Raw genomic sequence first — 12,200 nt, 5'->3', positions numbered from 1 at the left:
TCAAGATTAGGTGAGGGCTGTTTTGGTGTTTAGGGACTGACAGTCCTAAGGAAGTAGCTAAGACATCCTGTCCTTTCAAATGACATGATTTTGGAAGACATCATTAGGATATCCATTAGGGTATTTTGATATACAACAAGGTGGTTATAACTTACTGGAAAATATCTTAATAATCTTTTAAAGGCATTTTCCCTGTTAAGTTTTGGTACCTTGAAAGAGTCTCAGTGATTTTGGTGAATGCCTTGAGAAATTTATGTAAGTCTGAAAAGGAGTTTTAATGAACTCAATTCCTTATTAATTAGCTGCTTATAAATCCATTTTATTGTCTCAGATGTCCAAGATGGATGTTTAAAATTTATTTATCTCATCAACCAATTACTGAGTCAAAAAGGCAACCTCACTGAATGTCTGAAACTCCTTTTTCCCCCTAAAATCTTCCTACAGATTTTTAAAAATATCAATCAAGAATGATAAAGGTGTGCTTTACAAACCATAACAGTTAAGCCTGTAACTTATGAGTCGGGGGGATAGCAACCCTAGATCTGTCATTTTAACTTATCTTCATGCTAAATTCCTTCCAAATTAGGATTAGAGCTTAACTGTGCAGAATTCTTGCCCAATAGCCCAAACATTTTCTATAGAATTATGGAAAATTGTCAATTCAGGAACACTCTGAACTAAAAAGGATAAAACCTTCCTCAAAATAAAATCTCACTCCTGGAGCATTTTCTTTTTTGTGGTGCTGGGAATCAGACTCACGAATGCTAGGCAAGTGCTTTAAACACTGACATGCATCCCTGACCCTGTCATTTTTTTTTTTTTTTTTTTCCTCATTAAACTTTTGTTTTCATGGGTCTCAAAATTCTATGACAGAGTTTTGGTCAAATTGTTTCCATTAAGAAGTACTGATTTTAAAAACTAATAACTTCAAACTGACACACACACACACACACACACACACACACACACACAAAACAAAAACAAAAACAAAAAAACCCAAATGGTCCACAAAACATTCTCCTTTCCTTCTGAAGGTTTTACCATGCATTGTTATCATTAACCAGTCTTTTACTATTAAACTTAAATGGCCAATTGAGACAAACAGTTCTGAGATCATTCTTTCACCACTGATTAAGACTTGCATGGCAGGTGTTATGGATAATATTCATTTAGCCTTCTGAGCTTTCTGGGCAGACTTGCTGACCTTGCCAGCTCCAGCAGTCTTCTTGTCCGCTCCTTTGATGACACCCACAGCAACTGTCTGCCTCATATCACGAAGAGCAAAACCACCCAGAGGAGGATAGTCAGAGAAGCTCTCAACACACATGGGCTTTCCTGGAACCATATCAACCATGGTAGCATCACCAGACTTCAAGAATTTAGGACCATCTTCCAGCTTCTTAGCAGAACGGCGATCAATCTTTTCTTTCAGCTCAGCAAACTTGCAAGCAATGTGAGCTGTGTGACAATCCAATACAGGGGCATAGCCAGCACTGGTTTGGCTGGGATGGTTCAGAATAATCACCTAAGCAGTGAAACCAGCTGCTCCATTGGTGAGTCGTTTTTGCTGTCACCAGCAACATTGCCACGATGAACATTTATGACAGACACGTTCTTGACATTGAAGCTCATATGTCTCCAGGAAGAGCTCCACTCAGAGCTTCATGATGCATTTCAACAGACTTTACTTCAGTTGTGACATTGACCGGAGCAAAGGTGACCACCATGCCAGGCTTGAGAACTCCAGTCTCCACTCGACCCACAGGGACAGTGCGAATTCCACCAATTTTGTAGACATCCTGGAGGGGCAGACGCAAAGGCTTGACAGTTGGACGAGTTGGTGGCAGGATGCAATCTAAAGCTTCAAGCAGTGTGGTTCCACTGGCACTGCCTTCTTTATGGGTGACTTTCCATCCCTTGAACCAAGGCATATTAGCACTTGGCTCCAACATGTTCTCACCATTCCAACCAGAAATTGGCACAAATGCTACTGTGTCAGGGTTGGAGCCAATTTTCTTAATGTAGGTACTGACTTCCTTAATGCTTTCCTCGTATCTCTTCTGACTGTAGGGTGGCTCAGTGGAATCCATTTTATTAACACCAACAATTAGTTGTTTCACACCCAGTGTGTAAGCCAGAAGGGTGTGCTCACGGGTTGCCCATCTTGGAGATACCAGCTTCAAATTCACCAACACCAGCAGCGACAATCAGGACAGCACAGTCAGCCCGAGATGTGCCTGTGATCATGTTTTTGATGAAGTCTCTGTGACCTGGGGCATCAATGATAGTCACATAACACTTGCTGGTCTCAAATTTCCACAGGGAGATGTCAGTGGTGATATCATGCTCACGCTCCGCTTTCTGTTTATCCAAGACCCAGGCATACTTGAAGGAGCCCTTTCCCATCTCAGCAGCTTCCTTCTCAAATTTTTCAATGGTTCTTTTATCGATCCCACCACATTTGTAGATCAGATGACTAGTAGTGGTAGACTTGCCCAAATCCATGTGTCTGATGACAACGATGTTGATATGAGTCTTTTCCTTTCCCATTTTGGCTTTGATTTAACAGTGGTTTTCATGACACCTGTGTTCTGGAGGAAAACCCATTGCGGGGGCGGGGGGGGGGAGGTGACCCTGTCATTTTTGACACTATGTGTGTAGGATAAATTTTCATTTGTATTCACTGGGATGTTTGTAAATATGTTGTTAATTATTGGAGTCCACTGGAATGAAATAGATTGCATTGCACTTTAAACCATTTTTTTAAAATTTGGAAGTTTATAAATGGAGGTTTGATCCTACTGCATTTTAGAAGTTGCTTTTTTCAAACTTTCTTTTCTTTTAACTTACTTTATTGGCAAAAGGATGGAGTCCATAGGCCATATGAAGAACTGCAGATTAAAAATAATTAGCTGATGAAGAGTTATTCTTCACTTTATGTGAGCACATAGCTAGGGCTTTCAGGAGGATAGTGTGAACAGGAGATTTGTACCATTTCCTAATGAGAGGTAGGTTATTCACAAAATAGGAAATGACTTTAAAAAATTTGCATTTCTTCAAACTGTATTATATCCATTCAAGTTTATTCTTTTTAAACAGAAATTTTAGACCATTTGTAACTAAACACCTATCTCTATTTTGGAAAATGATTACTTGGATTTGATGTTTGTGCTTTTTCAAGTGTTTTAATGTTATGCCTGTATATTGATCAGTAATTAAATAATCGACACACTCCTAGTGAATAGTTATACAGATGGTCTATCTTAGGTTGGCTGCTGCTGTTTTCTGGCCTTCTATTTTCAAAGTCATTTCCATCCTATCAAAGGTCAACTGCAGGTTACATTATATAGTAGGACATTCCTTCTTTCTATTATGTTTTGAAAAAGCATAGAGTTTTGGATTGAGACAGATCTAGTTTAATCTAAGCCTCTTGTCTACTAGCTCTTTAATTGCATGTAAGTTACTTAAACTCCCTGAACCTTGAGAATGCCATGTTTTCTAAATTCCAGGCACTGTACTTGGAATAAGTAGATCCTTTTTCTTTACTTAGGTTGGTTGCTATCCCATGGGAAAGCTAGCCCTATGGGTATAATTTCACCATCCATCATTGGTATTCCCAAGTTCACAGAAGCCTGCTCCAGGCCACTCCTGCCTAGCAACCTACTCCTGTCCAGCACACATATGTCTGAGGTGTGTACTGGGCGTGGCACTAGGGACACAAGTGTGAACAGTCCTGACCCTTCTGGTGTCTTACAGTCTAAGTAACAGAGATGAGTGTAAACTAGAAATTCTGGCTCCTTTCTTATAGGCTTTTGTGAGGATGAAATGAGTTTTCCCTTTCCTTCATGCCATCTCCATCCTATGCCCTCTGTCCTGTCCAGGCATCCACTCTCCCATCTGTCTGAGAAGGAAATGGAGGCAGATCTTTTTCTTGGTTCACAGTTTCATGTTCAGAATCTCCTTATAGGCGAATGACTGAAACTCCTTCCTGAAAATGTTTGCCTTAACATCAAACACTCTTGGATGCATTGAGACCACAATAAGTACCTCTTTGTTTGGTGGATATTCAGCCACTGAGCAGACAGAGCTCTTTGGATAGCTGGGGAGTCTCTCTCAGGTCCCAGTGTGAAGGTGCCTGCTCCTATCCTGATGGCCCAGGTGATAACTGGGATCCCTGGTGCTTCCTGAAGAGAAGGACAGGTAGTAATGCCACCCTGCCTTGATTATGAATACTGTTGGTCTCTGGACTTGCCAGACTCACACTGAAGTCAAACAATCTGACTTGACCTGGAAGTCAGAACACTTTGTTACGGGGAAAAATTCTCCTCTTTCCTTTGGTAGCTCGTCCATCTTCCCTGAGGCTTTAAACTCCAGAACCAACCTTCTCCTGAGAAGAGATTGAGGACCTGGCCTCCATCCTATTTAAATACTTCTCAGATATGACCTTTTAATTATAAAACATGTATAGCTAACTATATAATTTATATAATAATATGTAGTGTGTATAACAAACATCATATGATGGATTATGTAACCAATTTTGAAATACACTTACTTGTAGGTAACTAAGTTCCTCAGGCAAAACAAAGAGGTAAATAGTAATTGCATAGGTAAATATGAAATACTCAAGTCCTCCTTGTAATAAGATAAGAATTGTCACTCAGGCAGGAGAACAAAAGAAGATTCCATGAACAAAACATTTCTACCTTATTTTTTCTTTCCTTCTGAAGCTTAGGTGGGATTACATCACTTCCCTTCTCAACAAGATGCCGGGGCTTCTGCTGGACTCAGAATAGCGTGGGTTCACAGGCGTCCGTGGGCTGCCTTTCTAAAGTGTTTTCACATCCCTGTAGGTACCCTTTGTTCCGGGTTACCTGGTCTATTAACTGTTCCCCCAAAGACCGTGCTTTACATCTGCAGGTCTTTGCTCATACTCTTTGGTCAGCAGGGAATCAATTTTACTCATTCATTTATAAAATCCTACTGATCCCACAAGGCTGAGTTAAAATACCTCCTCTTTCAGGAAACTTCCATATTCCTACTAATCAGAATCGATTACTGTTTCCTCTCTGTTCCTTGTGGTTGGCCTATCATGCGTTCCTCTCTTACCCATGTAGGCTTTTCTCATTCTTGCTTCTATCTAGTTAATTTGTTCACCTGTCCATGTGCCCATTTGATAGTCAGTTCTTGAAAGCTTTATTTGTGGCACCATGCAGACCGAAGGGAATGCAGTGGGGAGCAGAAAGCAGAGATGGTGCCTGTGTCCTGGGAGCTCACTGTCTCTGGGTGGAGATGGGTGGTAAGGACATAATGAAGCCCCCGATGCCAACACTGTGGCTGTGGTAAGAGCAAGGAAGACAGAGAGATTTGTGTGTCTATCTTTCTATACTGTAAACAGCTGGATGTCAGTAAGAGTCTCTTGCATGGTAAAGAAGTTAGTAGGATAAACCAGCTATGATCACATAGTGGGGTGAATTATGTTTCCCAAAAATATATGTGAAAGCACTAATGCCCACTACCTGTGCATATGACTTTATTTGGAAATCAGGACTTTACAGATATGTTGAGATGCCGTTATCCTTGAGTAGAGTGAGTCCTAATCCAATATGGCTGTTGTCTCACAAGAAGAGGAGAAAAGACAGTCACAGGTGCAGGGGAGAACACCAAGTTAAGATGGAAGCAGGGACCAAAGGTATAAGTTAAGGAACATCAAAAAATGATGGTGACCAGCAGAAGCTGGGAATGGGGCATGGAACTGGTTTTTCCTCAGACCCTCCAGAAAGAGCCAACCCTGAACACACTTGGATTCAAGACTTCTAGCCAGTAAAACTGAGAGAATACATTTCTGATGTTTTAGGCCACCAGTTTGTGATACTTTGTTATGGCAGCTTTCAGCAACTAATACACTCTGCTAGAGGGAAGTTCATATGAACTAAAACATAAAGCCACAATGGTGTCATGTGTGCATGAATAAATGAATTTGAATGAATGAATGAGTGAATGAACATTGTGTTTGCTCTCTTGAGAGGAAAGAAACCAGGCTGAGTGCAGGATATGTGTTCTGTTTAAGCTCTATTAAGAGGAAAAAAAATGTGGATTCATTGTGACTCTGTCTTTAGAAATAAAGCAGTGTTTTTGTCACTGTGACTAGTTAGGTGGTATAAAAAGCTAGAATCATTTAATATTGAAATAGTAACAACACTTTCCCTACAAAGTAGAGTCTTAGTCGCTCATCTCCAGCCCCTGTCCTCTCAGGCAATTTTTGTTTGTCCCTCTGGTTGATTGACTCACTTCCAGGTAAAGCAGAAATTACAGTGTTGTGGTTGTTTATGATTGTTAAAACTCTGCGTTACATGTTTTATTTTCAGAGCATTTTACAATTGACTCTTGAGTTCCATAGCCTGAGGAATTCATGGTGTTAAAATGTTTTTTGTTTGTAAGGGGAGAACCAAGATGTCCAGTGGCAATTGAAAGCTACAATAATATAGGGTACCGCCCCCTTCTGCCCGGAAACTGGTCCTATCCTTCTGCTGCCTGAATAGTTCTGCTTGCTCTAGGTTCAGTGCAGTGCCCCCTCTCTGAACCCTCCCTGACCTCCTCAAGTCTCACAGATCTTGTTGCACTTTATTATATGAAATCTGGTTTACATGGGCAACCAAACTCAACTAGTGGGCGTGCCGGGGCCGTCTCTAGAGGAAATGAGTGAGTGAATGCATGAAGTTCCCAAAGCTGAGCGAAGTCAGGAATTCCTAGTCTTTTAGCAGGGACTTACCATTTTTACCATCAAAGACAATATCCATGAAACTCTGGGGTGAGTCTCTAAGCAAATCATAGAAGGCAGAAATGGGACAGCAGTGCCAGCTTGGAGAACTTCCAGGCCAGCGTGAGGCTCTGGTGGATCTTCTAGTTTTCTTGTCAGTGGAGGAGTCAGCTGTATTTAAGGCTATCCTGGCAACCAAAGGTTGCAGGATCATTGCCAGAGGGGCAGCCCAGGTTGGCCACTGTGGCTCTGAATCTAAGTGGTAAGACTGAAGGAGATGTTCTCCTAACCCAGAAACCAGCTCTGATGCCTGAAGTCCATAGGCTGCTTTGAGGGATATAGTTGTAAGGCGACTTCAGTAGCAGGGAACAGAGCGAGCCACAACCTGCAGAGAATGGTTCTTATTTCCTCCTATTCCTTGTTCTCCCTGTACTTATTTATCTGTATGTTAGGAGCATCCTGTTATCTGGCATGAGCATTCAACATCCTTGGGGCACCTGAATCATTCAGAGTAGAACATTTGGTCCCTCTGCATCCCTTCCAGCCTGTGACTTTCTCTACTTTATGCCCTAGCCACCCCGTGGAACCCCGTAACACTGATCCCATGATTTCACACATAATCACACAGGAGTGAAAGCTAGTTCTCAGGGCACTTGGATCATAACATAAAGAAAGAGGAAAGGTAGACTTTGAGCAATTCATAAATTAATCAGTTTATTAGCGGGAATGATAGAGAACATCTGTCAGCATTTATTCTCCAGATTAGGGGATTGGGATTGTGCCCTCTGGGTGACAGATCTGCCCTTTTTTTGTGTTTTTCCCCCTCCTTGTTAAATGTTGGGACCATTCCCTATCCCTTGTCACCCAAGCTAGAACCTTGCTTTGAAGAAATATGACTACGTGTGTGTTTTTTTCATAATATGCTAACTTACCCTTAATCAGAAGTGAACTTGACATAGTTAGAATTATTTAATTATAAATGAATTTGTCATTATTAGAATTATTTTTCCTTCAAGAATATTCTTTTGTAGTTTATCTTTCGGATGACAAATGGAGAAATCATGGACATTACTTTCTAGGATTGGTAGGGAAGGGAAACAGTGAGCTGTTTTTGGGACCCTGCTCTGCAGCAATTCTGTGTCCTCCATCAAGTCACCTAACCTCCCACATTCATAGTTTCCTAATCTTTACAATGAGAAGTTGAGGTTCCCTGTATTCATTTCCAGACATACTGTTCTGTGATTCTATCTGTGTGTAATTTTAGCTCTTTTGAAAATAAAAAAATGTAGAAGTTGGTAAACAGTTCTGAAATAATGACAAAGATAAATTTTTCAAAATTGGACAAGCTGGGACCCGTAGAGGCAATATTCCTGGCTTTGAATCTGTGAACTACCTGCTGGCAAAATCTCTTGAGTAGTTTCTAAACATTTGCATTCTTACTTCCTCCATTTTCAAAACCCTGCATGATTGCAAAGCGATTCCCCTGAAATGTAATCTCTTGCTCTGCGTAGCATGCTGGGAGAATGCGGGATCCTCGTGGAGAAGTTAAGCACACACAGATCTTGAAGGTCAGAGGTACATTTAATGGCACTCTGTGGTCCAATTCCCTCGTCTTTAAGCTTCAGTAATTGCCATGAATACTCAAAGAAGTGCCCCATGTGGGAGCTGCTGGATTTGGGCCATAAACCAGAATTCAGGAATATGCGTCTTGTGAAAGCCAAAGTAGTGTTGTCAAAGACAGGCAGGTGAGGCTACTGCATTAACCAGCTGGGTGGTGTGCCATTCCTGCTGGGGGGAAAAATGAGGCAGTTTATTAGATTTCACTACAATAGATGAAACTGGTGCATTTTACTGGATATGTTTTAAAAACTTGAAAATTGATAATGAAACAGGAAAGAGATCTCAGTTAAAATAAGATGCCTAGCACTAAAGGTTGAAAGTACTCAGTGAAATGGATCTTCTGTCCCCTTGGATATTTCCCAAGAAGAGGGCAGTTTGGACAAGCACATGCCAAGTAGTTTGTGTAGGTTGTAGTTAAAATCTCAACATTGCTCCAGTTATTAGGGACACAAGGGACAGCAGTTGCTCTGGACATTCAAGCTATCACTCTCTTGTTCCAACTGTTTAAAAAATTTGGAAATGGAAATATTTAAAATAATATACTACATAGAGTGGCATAGACATGTTTCTTCTATAAGAGTGATACTTTTTTTTTTTTTTTTTTTTTTACCGATAATGATGAAAGAGAAAGAGCACATGGTCGATAATCCTCCTTACTCAGAGATGATTTTATTAAACTTTTGGTGTATTGCCTTCCTGTCTTTTTTCTTTTTTTAACTCCATATTTTAACATAGCATATACACATTTTGAAAAATCAGATCTGCCAGGCACCATCTAGCCTGTTTAGATCTGGAACTGGCATCAGGGACTACTGAGGAAGTACAAAGTGATGACATAAAATGTCTCCCCTCCTTCTTCTTTTCCCCACAGACCAGAGGGCAGAGGTTTGGGATGGATGGGTAGGCATTGCCTGAGGGAAGTCACAGGTACCCTTGGGGGCTTTAATACTTCCTGACCTTGCATACACCTTAGTTGCTGAATCCCTTCTTTAGCTCTGTCAATCCTGCTAACAAAATCTAGGTGTCTGAACTCTTGCTTATCTGAATTACAGCAAAGTTCATGATGAAAGAGAAAAACATCAACAAAGCGTCTTGTTCTCTGAATTCCTTTGTAAAGAAAAGGTCTTATTTGTTTTATTGTTCCATTACCCCAACTTGTTGAACTCATGGGAAAGCCAGAGAGAAAGTGCACGGAGAAACTTTATGATTTGTAGTTCTGGATCAGCTGAGCTCAGGGGACATGCTTGTTTTTTGAGCAGGTTCTTGAAACTGAGAGATTGCTGCCATCAACCTATCGCAGAGGAACCGTGTGAGCTCTGGAGTCAAACACACCTGGAATTGAATTTTGGTTTTTTCACTTCTCTATGTGATCCTGAGCGAGTGACCTAACTTTTCTGAGCATTAGTTTCCTCATCTGTGAACCACAGTTGATGGCACATACCTTCCAGATGTGTAGAGAGCTTAAATGGAAATAACTTGGAGTTTCAGCGTGCCCTCGGCTTCCTATTGAGCTTCTCCCTTCTGCTTTCCCCCGTGGTTTCAGGGAAGTGAGTAGAAGGAATACATTTCATCAGTGAGTCAGTGAATGATGATAATGGTATGCTAATATTTACCCAGATAAGCACTTTGCACAAAACTATTTGTATAATGTTAATCAGAGGAAAAGGTTCTCATCATATATCATGATGAAAATTTTCCTTCCTTCCTATTAACAAGATTAGAGTGAGAGAAAATCACTGAATTGAAAAAAGTTTTCTGTGCTTTGCTCTGGGGATATGCTTTTATATTTGTGAATAAAGCTTGCAACTTATCATTTTTTTTTTGTTACATTCTTACCACTCCCCAAGAATTTTAGTGAGTAGGAGTAGGGAGTGGAAATATTTGGTGGTCACTTGGTATTTGCATTGACAAGATATTCATTGGTGTTTGGGGAAATAGATCAGGATCTGAAATAACTGGATGGCACCTGTGTTTCATAAGTGCTGGATATATTCCTGGAAAAAATAGAAAATTGTATATTTTTGCTTTTGCTCTGGCACCCATTCTAAAGAGTGTGACCTCAGCTTTCTATTCTGCTTCTCAACATGTATGATGTGGTACTTGTAATACTTTTTTCCAAGTATTGCAGTGCTTGAAAATAAACTTTAAATATTAAATATTAATGTGTAACAAAAGATTGCTTAACCATAGTGTGGAATAGCAAAAAGAGAGGAGAACATTTTCATGCCTCCCAAAATGAAAGAAGTTGAGTGAAATTACTTATTTTTCCACTCTGGTTTTTAATGCCACTCACTATTTATCCTTGTTTTCTAAGCTTGCTACATTTTCTCTCAATCCTTGAGTTCCCCAAAGTTTCTCCTATTTTTCTTGGCAACCAAATTGCTTTTGCCTTTGAACTCATCTTGAAGGGAGAGACAGGCATGCAGAAGAGGAAGGCTAAAGATAGGCTCTGTCTTTAGAAATAGGTGATGTGGGTTCCTTCAGAGGTTCCACCTCTTTGAAGGGTGGCCAATGTATCCTTGAATGGGAAATTACAACTTCACATGAACTTCATATGAGCATTAGTTTACAATGTATGTTCATTAAGCATCTATTCTAGGTGATGGAGGGGAACAAATGAAGCCCAGCCCCTAATTTCTTTTCTATGTTGGCCTTCAGGAAGGTCAGAATCAGGTTCAATGTACTATGAGAAATGTGTTATAGCTTTGCTGGTTCGTTCATTTGTTCCCTCCAACTTTCTCTCAACATTTTTAATTTCTAAATTGAGCCCTACATTCACTAATGGATTTGGCTATTAAACCTCTTTCCTGTGCTAGTTATGGGGGAAAGGAAAACAAATCTATAAATCTCATCATCTTGATGGGTTGAAATCCCATCAACAAATACCTGCAGTTGGTCAGCTCCACAAGAGGTTAGATCCTTCCTGTGGAGGGAAAAGATGCAGCCCAATTTTTTGTTTTTTAAAGACACATTGTAAGGCCAGGTGTGGTGGCTCATGCCTGTAATCCTAGAGGCTTGTGAGGGTGAGGCAGGAGGGTCATAAGTTCAAAGCCAGCTGCAGCGAATTAGCAAGGCCCTAAGCAACTGAGTGATATCCTGCGTCAAAGTTAAAAAAAAAGCAAAACAGGCCTGGGCATGTGGCTCTGGTTAAGTGCTGTTGGGTTCAATCTCCAGTACCCAAAATAAATAAATAAAAATAAAGATACGTTGTAAATATTAATTAAAAATGAAGTCAACCACAATGAGGGTAAGTGGAGGAAGAGATGAGGAGGTGTGTGATTAAGAGCCCCAGTGAGCGGCTGTGGTGATGGGATGTCAGAAAAGATTTATTTGCAAAAGCAGGAAACCTCCCTAACAGAAGTGGCAACAGGACTCTGTAGAGAGAAAGGCCAGGCTGCTGGACAGAGCTGGAGATGGCTGGGATTCTACCACATCAAGAAAATGGGTGAAGGAACTTTATGTTTTATTTTTTAAGCACTCCGTTGCTTGTGTGACACCATGTTAACAAGTTATGGTTTAGTAAGATTCTAAATACAAGGTCTCTCTTAACAAGACTCCTACCCTTACAGAATTGTGACCTCAGGACCCCTTTACATTCTTCCCAGTACTGGGGACTCCAGAAAGCTTTGCTTTGGTGGGTTTCTACCCATCCATGTTGACTATAGTATCAGTAAAGGTGGGACTTAGTAATTCAATGAAGAAATTTTTAAGTATGATAATCCAAGAACTCAGGACCTGTTAGCTGTGGAATGGCCATGTCATCTTGTGGCATTTGGCTCCTGGTAAGCTCTCCATGCCTGGGGGCCAGTGAGAGTGAAAG

At 40.6% G+C, this 12,200-nt stretch overlaps 1 protein-coding gene and 1 pseudogene across 8 annotated transcripts in view; one reads left to right on the top strand and one right to left on the bottom strand.

Annotated features, from left to right (window-relative positions):
* Tnik (TRAF2 and NCK interacting kinase) overlaps positions 1-12,200 on the top strand; it is a 377,067-nt gene that overhangs the window by 134,481 nt on the left and 230,386 nt on the right. The gene's annotated exons all lie outside the window — the stretch shown is intronic.
* Positions 1,166-2,550, bottom strand: LOC124992592 (elongation factor 1-alpha 1-like; annotated as a pseudogene).

The sequence above is a fragment of the Sciurus carolinensis genome, chromosome 9, assembly GCF_902686445.1.
Source record: "Sciurus carolinensis chromosome 9, mSciCar1.2, whole genome shotgun sequence".
NCBI lineage: Eukaryota > Metazoa > Chordata > Mammalia > Rodentia > Sciuridae > Sciurus > Sciurus carolinensis.
This window is presented reverse-complemented; position numbering and strand designations above follow the sequence as displayed.